The sequence below is a fragment of the Nomascus leucogenys genome, chromosome 14, assembly GCF_006542625.1.
Source record: "Nomascus leucogenys isolate Asia chromosome 14, Asia_NLE_v1, whole genome shotgun sequence".
Classification (NCBI taxonomy): domain Eukaryota; kingdom Metazoa; phylum Chordata; class Mammalia; order Primates; family Hylobatidae; genus Nomascus; species Nomascus leucogenys.
In genome coordinates, this window is record NC_044394.1 from 14,494,749 (window position 1) to 14,509,219 (window position 14,471).

Consider the following 14,471-nt stretch of genomic DNA (forward strand, 5'->3'; position numbering starts at 1 on the left):
AGTTTCCAGTGAGACTGCAGGACTGATCACCAGCTTAACCCCAACCTCACAAGAGATATTGAGCCACCAGCACCCAGCTAAGCTTTACTGGGATTCCTGACCCATAAAAACTGAAACAACGTGTTTCTTCATAGCTGCCTAATTTGGGGATAATTTGTTATATAGGAACAGATAGCTAAATAACCACCTAAAATAGAGAAAAGAATAGCTCTCTCCGTCCCTCCCTCCCTCTCTCCCTCCCTCCTTTCCTTCCTTCCTTCCTTCCTTCCTTCCTTCCTTCCTTCCTTCCTTCCTTCCTTGTTTTTCCTTCCTTCCCACTCTCCCTCCCTCCCTCCTCCCTTTCTTTCTTTTTGCCAAAAAAGCAAAACCAACAAACAAACTAAAATCTAGACAGTCTTTCTTTTAAAAGCAAAGAAAGGCCGTGAGCGGTGGATCATGCCTGTAATCCCAGCACTTTTGGAGGCAGAGGTGGGCGAATCACAAGGTCAGGAGTTGGAGACCAGCCTGGCCAGTGTGGTGAAACCTCGTCTCTACTAAAAATACAAAAATTAGCCAGTGTGGTGGGGGCTACCTGTAGTCCCAGCCACTCAGGAGCCTGAGGCAGGAGAATTGCTTGAACCCGGGAGGCAGGGGTGGCAGTGAGCTGAGATTGCCTCACTGTACTCCAGCCTGAGCAACAAAGCAAGACTCCATCTCAAAACAAACAAACAAACGAACAAACAAACAAACAAACAAAACAAAGAAACTTCCCAGCACTTTGGGAGGCTGAGGTGGGTGGATCACCTGAGGTCAGGAGTTCAAGACTAGCCTGGTCAACATGGTGAAATCCTGTCTCTACTGAAAATACAAAAATCAGCTGGGCATGGTGGCGCACGCCTATGGTCCCAGCTACTCAGGAGGCTGAAGCAGGATAATCGCTTGAACCTGGGAGGCAGAGGTTGCAGTGAGCCGAGATCATGCCACTGCACTGCAGCTTGGACTACAGAGTGAGACTTGGTCTCACAAATAACTAAATAAATAAGCAAAGAAACTGCAAGGAGAGGTAAGGCTCTTTCTGTGGATGTTCTCTATTTGGGCATTAGTTTGTCTGCTATATGCCTGCTATTTCCAAAGAAAAGCCTGTAGCTCTTCATACTCTGTTTATTCTCAGCCTGACAAGCAGTCCAGACTGGTGCTAAAGAACAGAAGATACACATCGAGATCTCTTTGGAGGTAGGTTGTTGAGGGAAAGAGATAAAATTCGATAGAATTAAAAGTGTGACTGGGAATTTAAAATGATGATATAATAAAGGCAAGAGATTCAATACAAGAAAAAATAAGTATGTTGAGTAGCTCATGGAAAAACAAAACTATAGAAAACAAATATGATTCAAATATAACGCAAAATAAAATGTCCTGATTTCTGAGCAACTGATAAGTGCAAGGGAATCCACTTGACCTTGATCCTAGAGGTGGAAAAATTCTCCTTTGAGTAGTCCAGGTAATATGATATTTAACTCATAAAAAAAGAAAGATAATCTTAACATATACCTGAGATTAGTATCGGACAGTATTTACACAGTAATGGTAATCTAAATGGTCTTCATTGTTTTCCACTTTAGAGTCCTCATAATTCAAATAAAATATGGAAGATTTAGTTGTGGTTGATTGCCAGACAGAATGTTAAAGTTAACATCCCTGGAAATATAATGAGATCATGAGATGAGGAAATGAAGAGGGAAGCTAGAGGAATGGGGAAGAGCATAAATATCTTTTAGCTTACTAATGTGGATACTTAAAAGATAAGAGATATTCTTGTAAATTAATGGAACAAGAAATTAGATGCAACTATATTACTTAAAGCAACAAAATTTATATATAATCTATATATAGTTTTATCTAATAGATATCAAGTATTATATACATAATATTTTATACACATACACACATATTTCACAGGAGAGAAAAAAGCAAAAGAAAGGATCAAATCCTGAGCTAATCCACAATTTTCATATTGAGGGTTGTATACGTATTGTATAAAAGGAATAAATAAACAAATGGAACATAAGCATATTATTTGGAGATATGGAGCTAATTACCAAAAAGATTTATTAAAAGACATTTACTCTGGGGAATAAGACTGGGGGTGATGAGGGGATAAATGTGGGATTGTTGCTTTTTATATACCATCTTCTAAACTATATTGATTTGTTTTTATGTGCTTGCATTATATTAATGAAAATAATGTAACAATTATCCCCACTTATATATGTACAACAAAGCAAAAAAGTGAATTCTGGGAGTAATCTGCTACTAGTCTCAGGAATAGTTTTAAAAAGGAAGGTATAACTGATATTTGCAATTTCAGTTATCACCCATTTAAATATATTGTATTTTCTTTTTTTTTTTGTATTTCCTTTTGCTTTTTTCTAATTACACTGTAAGTTTTAGGGTACATGTGCACAACATGCAGGGTTGTTACATATGTATACAGGTGCCATGTTGGTGTGCTGCACCCATTAACTCATCATTTACATCAGGTATATCTCCTAATGCTATCCCTCCTCCCTCCCACATTGATGGGACGTATCTCAAAATAATAAGAGCTATCTACGACAAACCCACAGCCAATATTAATATATTGTATTCTCAAATAAGCCACACAGCGAGAATAAATTCCTTTGACATTTCCTAGGCTTTATCAAGATTTGTCTGTTGTAAGGAATTCATTCCACTACCCAAACTTCATTTAAGTCTTTGTATCCAATTAGTGTTATCCCAACATGTCCCTCTAATCTCTTCTTTTGCTTCTCTAGTTCTTTGTACTTCATTCTCATTTTAATTTGCCTATAAAAAATATCATAGTTTTTACATGCTTAAACTCTGCAATGAGTGTCTTTTAAAAGTGTGATACATTTTCCCTATTTTGATCTGGTTTTCAGCCATAGACAATGTCTAAATATCAACCTTATGCAAAGCTTGTCTCGTAGCCCTGTCAAGAGTCACTGGTGCAAACTGGTTCTGTAATCTTTAGGCTTCCTAGAGATTTTCGCCTGTTTCTTCCACTCCCCGTAACTGGCTGAAGACATCAAAAAATCAGACAAACTGTTTGAAAATGTGGATTCCTGACTCTTCGAAATGGGCCAGCTACTTGCAAAATTGTGAAGTAAGTATTAGCAATTTGTCTGTGGCTCACCACAGACAGCAAGGAAAAGGTCAGCTCCTATGAAGACAATAAGAGATTATTTCCTGTACAGAATTTAAAAACAATAATAAAGGTGACTAAAAGTCAGACTGCTTTTTATTATTAGAGTGTGTCAACAATTCTAAACAATACCAGTGGTAAAATATTCCTCTTGAGAGGGGACCATTAACACTGCCCCTCCTCCACCGTGGTACGGCACTATAACCCAAACTGATGAGACTCTAGTAAACCTCTGGAACAGGATTTTACACATGCTAATCTGTAACCTGGTAGGCAAAATTATACCACTTTGTGCCCGTCTCTTTTCCTTTTAGGGACAACTACTGGTGCCTCCTTCCTAGTCTTATGAGAAGAATGTCAGTAGCATAAATTGAAATGGGAATTTTGCTTCCTGCATATCATATCCACCCCTTTTTCTTAAATAAGTATGCACATGCTTTTTAAAAAACCAAACAACTGCAATTTCAAAATGTCTTTTTACTGTATATAAAGGGAGTTAATTCTTTTATCATCTTGTTATATATACCATCTTTATTCTCTGCAAATATTGATTAATCTAGGAAAATTCAGGACTGATAAGGTTTGGCTGTGTCCCCACCCAAATCTCATCTTGAATTGTAGTTCCCCTAATCCCCGTGTGCCATGGCAGGGACCCAGTGGGAGGTAACTGAATCAGGGAGGTGGTTTCCCCCATGCTATTCTCATGATGGTAAGTTCTCATGAGATAAGGGGCTTCCCCCTTCTCTCATTCTTCTCCTTTCTGCCACCATGTGAAGAAGAATGTGTTTGCTTCCTTTTCCACCGTGACTGTAAGTTTCCTGAGGCCTCCCCAGCCCTGCAGAACTGTGAGCCAATTAAACCTCTTTCCTTATAAATTATCCAGTCTTGGGCATGTCCTTATAGCAGCATGAGAACGGTCTAATACAAGGACTGAGCAACACACAATATTTATCTCAGCATCAGATTATGCATTCTGTGTCCATTATTTATTCAAAAACCACTTACTAAGTGTCCTCTTTGTATCAAACACTGCATTAGGTGCTGAGCATACACACATTAATAAGACAAAGGTCTTGACTTTAAGATGCTTGTCAAAAAGAAAACTTAAGGTTATAATCTCTAATAGGTAGATCATTATTTATCTATCTAGTTAAATGAATCTCTATTCATCTATCTTTTCCAAAGTGCTATGAAAACAGGAAACAGGTTCTGCTTGGGGTTGTTTGGGAAATCATAAAGTGAAATGCAAAGTCTAAAATCTTCCTGTGCTATTAACACTAACAAAGCTTTAGTATTTTTCAAATGTAGAAGTGTATTATTAACTAGATCATAGATACAGTCGCAAAACAAGAAAAGGAGGAAATAGGAACACTGCTGGCAGATCAGTCAGTGTATCAGAAAGTGGGAAGTTGCATTTTGAGTTTAGGCAATGTGAATAGTTTACTAATTGCATACCAAATACAAATTTCAGACTAGATGCTTTATACATGAGGTTTTTTACTTTTCTGAATCAAATTCTCAAACAATGTAGAATGCAAGACCACACTGACAAAGTTACATAAGATAATTGAGCCATTAAATAAAAATGGAAAATTCCAGTCACAAAAATGTCTGAAACTACAGTGAAAATTCTCTCTTTGGACAGTGGAAAGCCCTCAGTTCAGAACAGAACAAGTGAGGCACTTAACTCTCCTGTAGTGTCTTATCTTCTATCTTGTAATAGGTTGCCATGCCTGTCTAGAATCATTACCAACTGCTAGTTAATGCTGTGCATGGAGAAGTCAGACTTGGTAACATGACCACAGAAATTGAAAGAATATTAATGGGTCCTTTTCTTTTCTGAAAAAATAGAGATTAGAACCAGAGAACTTCCCTTCAAGGAGAATTCCTTTGGGAAGAAATTTATATTTCCTCTGGATCCATGAACACAAGTACCTACATCATTTTCTAGCTGTTGACCCACTCTTTCAAAACATACTCAGGAACAGCTGATGCTTGGAGGTGTAGAAAATATAAAAGTCAGTTTCTCTCAAGTGTGTTCCAGGGCCAAATTTTTACTGCTGAATTTTAAATGCTGGCCTATATTTAAGGAAGATCTTATAACAGCTAGCATGGCATGGCATAAAACATAGAGACTCCTCACTTGGTTCATTCTCCAATATTTTGGGGATTCTATAGTTGAATATATTTGTCACTTGGTCCTGGGACAATGTGGGCCAAATGGAGAACCATTTCTCTTATTTGAGATTTGGGTCATCATGTGTGAATCTGTAGTGTCTAGAATAAGGCCTAGCATATGGAAGGAAGAATGAAATAAAGGGAGAAAGAAGAGAAGAAAAAAGGCAATAGCATAGCGGGGATGAGGATATTAAGGAAGAACAAATGAGCACCTGCTATGTGCCAGATGCTATGCCATGAGCTTTCTTTGTGCAAGTTTATTTGATACTCTCAAAGAATGTGGCAAGACAAACATGATTTTAAAGTTCTCATTGTTATTGCTTCATACTTTACTCCATGTCACAGTTAAACACTGATGTTCAGAATTATAACAGTCTTGGAGTTTTCTCAATAGCCTAGAATGTATTCCATGTAAAGATGAAGATAAAAAAATTTAGCTTTCCCCATATGCCTCTAGGATACTCTGCATATCCTGCTGAAGTAGAAAAGTCCTAGAACAGAGCTAAGGGGGCCGAGGCTACCAACTACTCTATTAAATCTACAGACTTGATGGTAATGTCTATTTTAGAAGAAGCTTTCCACAAATGCAACTTAGATTTTAAAGACATCAGCAAAAGAATGTGGGTAATTCCAGAGTGAGGGTTGTGTCTAGCACATTGCCAACACTTAAGACGTGAAACACTTAAGAAGTGTGTTTCCCCAATATGCTTCTTATTAAAAAGAGTCTAAAATATCTTCTCTCCTTTAAATTTGTCTCTGAGATTCAATTGTGTTAGTGATACTGTTAATAATATACTCTAAATCTGTCATGTACAAAAGCTTTGCTATTGTTGATGTAGGGCACTTCATAATTTATGTACAGATTCACTAGTAATCTAAGGTCTGAGAAACGGTTCTTCAAAAAAATCCTGAATTGTCAGGTATTTTATCCTCAAGAATAGCATAATAATACCTAGCAAAGTGTGCTACATATATTAGTTGCACATAAGATTTTGCAAATTTGTAATTCTAAATAAAAATATTGTGGATTTACAGGCAACATACAGCATGGTTAAAAAAATACACACATACATACACTGCCTATTTTGTTTTATTTTGTTAATTATCATTTGGAATGCTTACTGGATAAACTATTGTTAACACAAGTGCTATTTGTCTGCTTGAGATTTCACATAAAGAGAATAGTGATAACAAGAATACAGTGAAAGTTGTTTGGTAAATGCTGAATAAAGGCAGATAAATTACCTGAGCCTTCTCTTGAGGTCCCAGCCTAACGGTGTTAATATATTTTTTATTGCTGGAGAACTTTTCAGTGATACCAACAGACAAAATAAAAAACTAACATAGGCTCTAGATGATAAAACTTGTAAGAAATTAACATAGAGATTTAAAACTAATATTGACTTAGTTTTTTGAACAAGCTTAATGTTTACATATATCATGAAGGAGAATAGCAAGTATTGTTAACACACACATACACTTGTATACACAAAATTATATTTTTTGTTTTGAGACAGAGTATCACTCTGTCGCCCAAGCTGGAGTGCAGTGGCATGATCTTGGCTCACTGCAACCTCCGCCTCCCAGGTTAAGCAATTCTTCTGCCTCACCCGAGTAGCTGGGACTACAGGCGCCCGCCACCATGCCTGGCTAATTTTTGTACTTTTGCTTCCTCCTTCCCCTCACAGAAAATGATTATTATATGTAAGAGATGAATAAATCAACAGGTGTAATACAAACATAGGTATGTATTAAAAATCAGAAGTTCACAAAGTATTATAGAACAAATAATTTGTAGAGCTGATAAAAACTAAGACAATTAAACTAGGTTATATTCTTGCTACTTAGACATGAACTAATTATTTAATAAAAAGATATTCCTTTGCCTTACAATTGAGACTAGACATTTTAGAGGAAGTGCCAACTTCACCAGTCCTGAGAAAATTCCCACTGAAATCACTGTCATGTATCAACTAGGTACAAAGACTTCATTCGACATCTCCAGTGCTGATAAAGAATATATCAAAAGATATATCAAGAATCATAAGCCCAATCTAGTCTACCTCACAGCTGGAAGTACTTGAAGTTTTTCATTCTCAAGTTGAAAAATGAGTATATAATGAATTCTTAAGCTCCTTAATCAAAATGTGTTATCCAGGATAGATATGGAAATCATTTTTGCAAGATTCAGTACCACACCACGAATTAGCTTCTGTGTGTGACAACTGGGAAACGGACACAAGAAACTTCCTGAGTGTTCAGTCAACAATAATTTGAAGTTGGTGAGGAAGTAGGGGAGGTTGCATAAAACAGTGCAAATTATGGGAATCCTCGGACATCTCTTCGTTGTCCAGGACTGTCCCAGCATTGCAGTGTGTGTAGTGCTCATGGCCCTCATGATAACTCTCCCTTTGTGTCATTACCTGCCCTCCACTGCCCCTCGCTTCCCATACATACATCCCTTAGGGGAATGGTGCTGCCTCATTCAACAGAGAATTCAGCTTGGTACATGCCACACAATTGACGTGCTGCTGTAGCAACATAAATTCACAGCTATTCTTCAAGGGCAGAGAAAATAGCTTTAAAGGCAAGAAAGATGCTTTAATTTACAGTGTGTACCTGTGGAATGCTTCTCAGACATGACTTTCAGATGTACGGTGCTCACCTGTGACAGGTACTTTGAACATTTCTTTATATTTTAGGATGAACATACGAAATTTCTATTTTTTATAGTTAAAAATTGGTGAAGTGGCCATCATTTCGTATGGTTCTTATACTCTTGACTCCTATAATCCTCACAATAAATTTACGAGGTGGGAAACTGAGGTGTAAGTAACTCACAGCTAGAATGTGGTAAACACAATGCTGGGATATAGGTGGGCATTTTGGCTTCTGGAGTCACTGCCCTTGACCACTATGCATAGTGCTCCAACATCCACACAAGCTTTCAGACCTTAGACTCCCACAACACAGGGCCTCATCATCTGACCACGTTAGGTGTCCAGCATGGAACCATATTTATAGGCAATGCCTAAATAGATACTATTAGAAGGAGTAATACATGATACAAAACTAAACTTCACTCATGACTCAAACACTTATTATGTGACCTTGGACAAATGGTTCCCATTTCTGGGGGCTAAACTTTTCAGTATATCACATAGAATGATTGTATATGGATGCAATAAGGAAGGGAACAATATGATTGTATTTGCATTTTCAAAAGAATAGTTTGACAGTTGGGTGGAGATCACAATGGAGGTGGTTAAGACTACGAGAAAGCAGGAGGTGATGAGATTCTGAATAAAGGCAATACATAAGGGCAGAAGATAGATCACCTCAATGTATCCTGAAAAAAAGTGAGCAGCATAGCCTTGGGTAAGTTAGCTTTTCTCTGCCTCAATTTTCTCCTTTTTGAAGAGGAATAATAATACAAAGTTGTACTTTTTGAGTTTCCAGCTCTTCCTCAGACATATATATATATATATATATGTTCTGCAGGATATACATTCTCAGGATATGTCTGAGGAACACATGTATATATATATATACACATATATATGTATATATATATGTGTATATATATATGTTCTGCAGGATATGATTAAACTTCTGATTTAATTAGCAAAATATTTATTAGAAGCCAGAGGACCACAGAGGCTAGGTCCTTCTAGAGGTTAGGAGCAGGTAAAGTATATCTTGGTGTTGCTTTTGTTCTTTTCTCTGGCTTCAAGTTTCCTAAGAAAGCTAATGCTGCCAGTGGCACGATCCATACAGGGTGCAATCCTGCTGCATCTGAAGAAACGCCTGAAGATTCATATATCAAAGTTTTATGTAATTGATACCTACATCTCGAATACTTTATGCACATCTATTCAAAAGAGATTTCCATTTCGTGGTTCCCTTCCACACACAGGCATCACCCTCTTCCTTCCTCTGTTTTTTTTTTTTTTTCTTTTTTTTCCTGCGGACTTTGACATCCCACACTGTTTGTTTTCTTGTCTATTGCCCATCTTCTCCAACTTGAACGTAAGTTCGGTGCAGAAAAGTCTAATTTTGTTCAATGCTGTATTTCTACAGACGAGAAACGTAGTAGAAAGGTACCTGAGATACAGCAAGTGCTCATCAAACTTGGTTAAGTGAATGAATGAATGGATAGATGAATATATTTATCTCAGACTAGCTTTGTGAGAAGACATCTCAAAACCAAGGTTGCATCTACCAATAGAGCATTATGTCATCTAGTAAAAAATCCAGACCACAAAGAAAATGCACCATGCAGAACTTAAAAAAAAGTCCTTTAAAATGCATTACTCTAGCACTTTGTCTTGCCAGTAATGAGAGGAGAAAAACAAATTCTGAATAACTGTTGCTTACACACTTTTAAAATTACAATACATTATGCTCTTCTCACCAGGCACATTAAGTTCAGGAGAACATGCCTTTGTATATATTTTAAAATATACACCAAAGTGTTTTTCTTTGAAATATGCACTAAAATTTGCTGTAAAGATATACATTAATTTAAGTGAATTCAGAAGAATGATTGGACTAGGGAAAATAAATTAATTATTCATGTCACCAGTATTTTTAAAATGCACAGTGGTTATCAGGAACATATATAATTATAAGTAATGCTACCATTTTTTAATAGTGAAGCTACAGCTAAGGTTAATTAATATTTTTAATAAAAATAAAATTTTGTTCTTTGAAGTTGCAAAATGTATTTTGTTAGCTCTAAGTATTTTTCAAGGAAATGTGTGTGAATTCTGCTTACATTTTTCAAACAAATAATATTCATTTTTCATGAGTACCTCCAAAGCCTCCAAGCAAGCAATGGAAGTGTCCAATATATTCAAATACTATTTTCTTGCATGAACATTAATTGGGTTCTTTTTCAGAAAACCCAACTGGGAATCAAATGCCACTGACTTTAATAGGATGTCTCATATGTGAAATGAATGTCTCTGACAATCTACCAATAATATTTCTTGAACTCTCAATAGTTCCTTTCCTTGAGTAAGTTTGCTAACTCCACCCTGAAAAAATGCCTAACTGAAACCATGGAACTGCTCCAATACATTTCACTCATATTTACTGATTCTGTCTCACTTTATAATTTAATTTCTTCCCAAAAGTTGCAAACTATAGTCCCTCCAGTCAAAAACCAGAATCTCTCAAAATTTTATTCTCTCTCTTTTCTCAAGATTTTTGAAAGAAGATGAAAAGAAAATAAAAAAGTTACGGATTCTAAAAACCAGGCAAGGATACCAGAAACAAATTTTGCTCTGAATACAAAGAAGAGGACACAATATGTATTATTCTTATGAAGTATGCTTTTCTTGCAAAGGTAAATTTTGGATATGCTGTAAAAGTAGAGTATAATATAATTTATAGACCAAATGGGATACTTTTGAGAGTCAAAAATATACTATTAATAATTACACTGAACATCAGGTATGCACAGGTACTATCCAGGCCAACTGGGCTGCATGGCCACATGATGGAAGACAGAGGTGAAATCTATGTTTTGGTAAATAATCATGAGAAGACCTAATTAAGAGCATCATCACTAGAATCAAAGAAATCTTAGAGCTGAGTACAACTCAAGAGTTTCCTAGCTCAACCTACTTATTTTCAGAGGCAGCAAGGCCAAAGTACAATGATGTAACCCAAGTTGTCCAAGTCACGTGACGAGGTAGGTGGTTGTATTGAAAGTGGAAGCCAGGTCTCCTCGTTCACCATGCTCTTTCCATTATACTACAATCTCTCTACAGTATGTGTGTATTCTCTACAGTATGTATGTAGCTTGTAAAATACTCTCGAAGGAAAGAACAAAAAGATCATAAAATGTGCTATAAAGGACATTCCAGAAACGATGTCACAAGCTTGGTCTTAAAAGAAACAGCACAGTTCAATTTTCCTTTCTATGTGGACAGGCACAGGAAGCAAGTGTTATCCTCTTCATGTTGGCTTACATGTGCTCATCTTATAAGACATTGCAAGTTTAATTAGAAGAGGGGGAACATTTAGCAGCCAAAAAACTTGCATGATACTCCTGCTGCATGCCAAGAAGCTCTCAGAATCTCAAAGAGCTTTATACCATCAATAGTTTTTGCAAATATTTGCTTTCTGAGATTAGCCTTCTGGAAAGTTCCATAAAATGAGAAGGCCTTATGGAAACATTTAAAAATTAAATATTCCAAGTAAAATGAATTTTATAAATTTTATAAATTTTGTGTAATCCACATAAAAAGTACTATCAATATTGTTATATTCACATTAAAAAGGAACCATTTGATCAGAAGTTTTGGTAAATGTCCCTATTATTTCTTGATATAAATCACATCTTTCTAAAGTAAACATTGGGCTGAAAATTGATTATCATTCAAAGGAAAACTTTTTTTTTTTTTTTTTTTACTTTTTAAAGGATATTTATTTTAACTAGGAATATAAACAGGACTTTATGGAGGATATTTTGATCAACACTCCTATATTCTCTGAGTCTGTGAAAACTGAAATACATTTCTTCCTTATTACTATCCTTGCAGGATGGCTGAACAAACCTCATCTCATCTATTTGAAATGAGTCCAATTTAATTCTGCCTGACCAAAAATCTGTTTCCATAGTTTTAAAACATGCAATCACCCCAAGGTACATTGCCATTGTAGCTTAAGTGGCTCAGTGTTATCACTGAGAAAAATGCACTTTGATTGAGAAAACAGTCCAGTGTGGCTTTTGAAAAATGAAATGACCCTTTCTGATACACAATTTAGTAAGACAGTTGATAAAAGCAGGCAGATATGGTCACTATGGACAACATTTAAAGGGAGCGCTTCATCCAACGTGCAAAAATAGGTCAAAGGTTACACTTTCGAAATTAACATTAGAAATTTATCTCATATTTAAACTTCCTGGTTTAAATATTACTGTATTTAGAAGACAATTGAAAAGTCAATGATGAATTATGGAAAATTTTCAACAAATTATTCCATTACTCAAATATAAATAAATTGCTTCCTTCCCTAATGTTTTTTCCCCATACATACATGTGTTGTTACCTGTATTCATATATATATCTCACTACTTAAGAAACTTTTAAAAACTATTAGCCCAACTTTAAAATACTGTTGCTACAATTGAATACTTGTAACATATTAAGTCAAATTCTTTAATTACTGTCATTGGTTTATTACAAAGCTAACAATTTTAAATATCCATTTTTAAATGAACCTAATAATCTATTATTTAAGTCAATATCTCCTCAAATGAACCAAGTAGTCACTAATTAATTAGATCATTTACATCTATAAACTGCTGCTGTCTTCAAACATGTAATAGCTTATAATAAAAGAGGGTCTTTTCATTGGCAATTAATGAGCAGTTAACTGTTTACCTTTTGCATTAATATTATAAAATGCATAAATATTTACTACTGCATTTCTAGGTATTTAGCTTTCAAATGAAACAGTTATTTTGTACTTAAAAATAATATTTCTTAATATATGTTACTAATTGACAAAATACATAAAACCAATGCTGATAATTTCTTTTCTTCTTTTGAGACATGTCTGGTTTAAATAGGAGATTTGGCAACTGTAATTTCACTAATGATAAAGCAAGTACTAAGAAAAATACCTGATTATTTCAAATTATATTGATAAAAGCATTCCTAACTCTGAATGTCCTCTTGTGAATTATTTTAGATAAAGGAAAGTCTATCAATTTATTTGAGTTTTATTTTTCCTGTATCAGATTTACTGTAATAACTTGCTTATCAGTAAGTGAACTATAAATCTACCGCAGTAACAAATCATTAATGAAACATTAGCAAAGAATGTTAAATGGAGCTATTGGGCAAGCATAAATCTTTCTAAAGTCACAAGTCTTTATCCGAGGAACTAAGTGCTTTGATATTATTGGCAACCTTATAAATCCTAACAAGAGAGAAAATCAACAAAAGGATCACATTGCGGGCAAATAGTCCTACTAAAATGTATACTCCTTGAGGGCAGGGGTTTTTATTTGCTGTTACCAATATATCCTCATGCCTAGAAAAGTATCTGGCACATGTAGAGAGTGATCAATAAATATATATTTGTGAACATCCTATAAGACACCCCATTTTATTTTGTAGCCAAATGCAAATAGGAAAAGAGAAGAGGGAAAAATGAAAATAAGTGCAGAAGTAGGTACAATATATCCAACACTACATTTAATTTGCATTTTTTGTATTTTTTGCCCATCCCTCTTCTAGGACATTTTCTCTTCATCTATTCTGTTCCTCTCACCCTTTTCCATTCAAAGTAAAAATCAGAGTCTGTTTTCTTCATTTTCTGGGAAACATATGTTAATTCATATTTAGGGTGCTGATACAAACAGAATTTGCCTCCTATTATTTTCCTCCCAAATTGGATGCAGGTCTGTTTCAAATGCAAGAACTAAAAGCAAATTTAAATATAATTATCATTCTTGCTTCTTCAGAACGCACTTTTCTGGAAAAGTAGGGATCGTGTATTTGGAAAAGCTTTAAATGGCACCTACTGAATATACTCACTATCAGTAAAACAGAACAAAATGAAACAATTAATTTTGGATCACGGATAATACACAATTCTGAAAAAATTAACAACTGGATACGTACAAAGGCTATAAATACCAACAGGAATCTAATGGCATTTGAACAGCATCTAACAGCATTTCGAATAAGGTTTTTTTTTTTTCCTGTGTTCTTCATTGATGGAACACCAATATCCAAACCAGTGCCTGAAATGTAGTAGGCAATCAATAATTATGTCTTGATTGAATTAACATACTTCCAAGTTGTGGAAATGCCACATTTAAAAATTATATCCTTCAAAAATCTTAGGCACAAGACTGAAATAAGCTAATTAAAGTTAATTCCAGGTGAGGGCAATTAATCACATATACAAAATATCCCATAGTTTGGGTTTGTGTGCTCAGATAAACCAATAGAATTTTTTTTATTTTTAAATAAATAGTGAAAGAGTAGACCCATCATTCACCAAGAAAGCCACATGGCTGGCTATCAATTCAAAACTTTAAACTTCAAAATACTGTAGAAGTATTGTACTATTGAAATATCTC

The 14,471-nt window shown here is 35.2% G+C and overlaps 1 protein-coding gene across 34 annotated transcripts in view; it reads right to left on the reverse strand.

The window, feature by feature from the left end:
• The window catches only part of NRXN1 (neurexin 1), a 1,138,820-nt gene that overhangs the window by 121,470 nt on the left and 1,002,879 nt on the right, over positions 1-14,471 (reverse strand). The window lies entirely within an intron of this gene.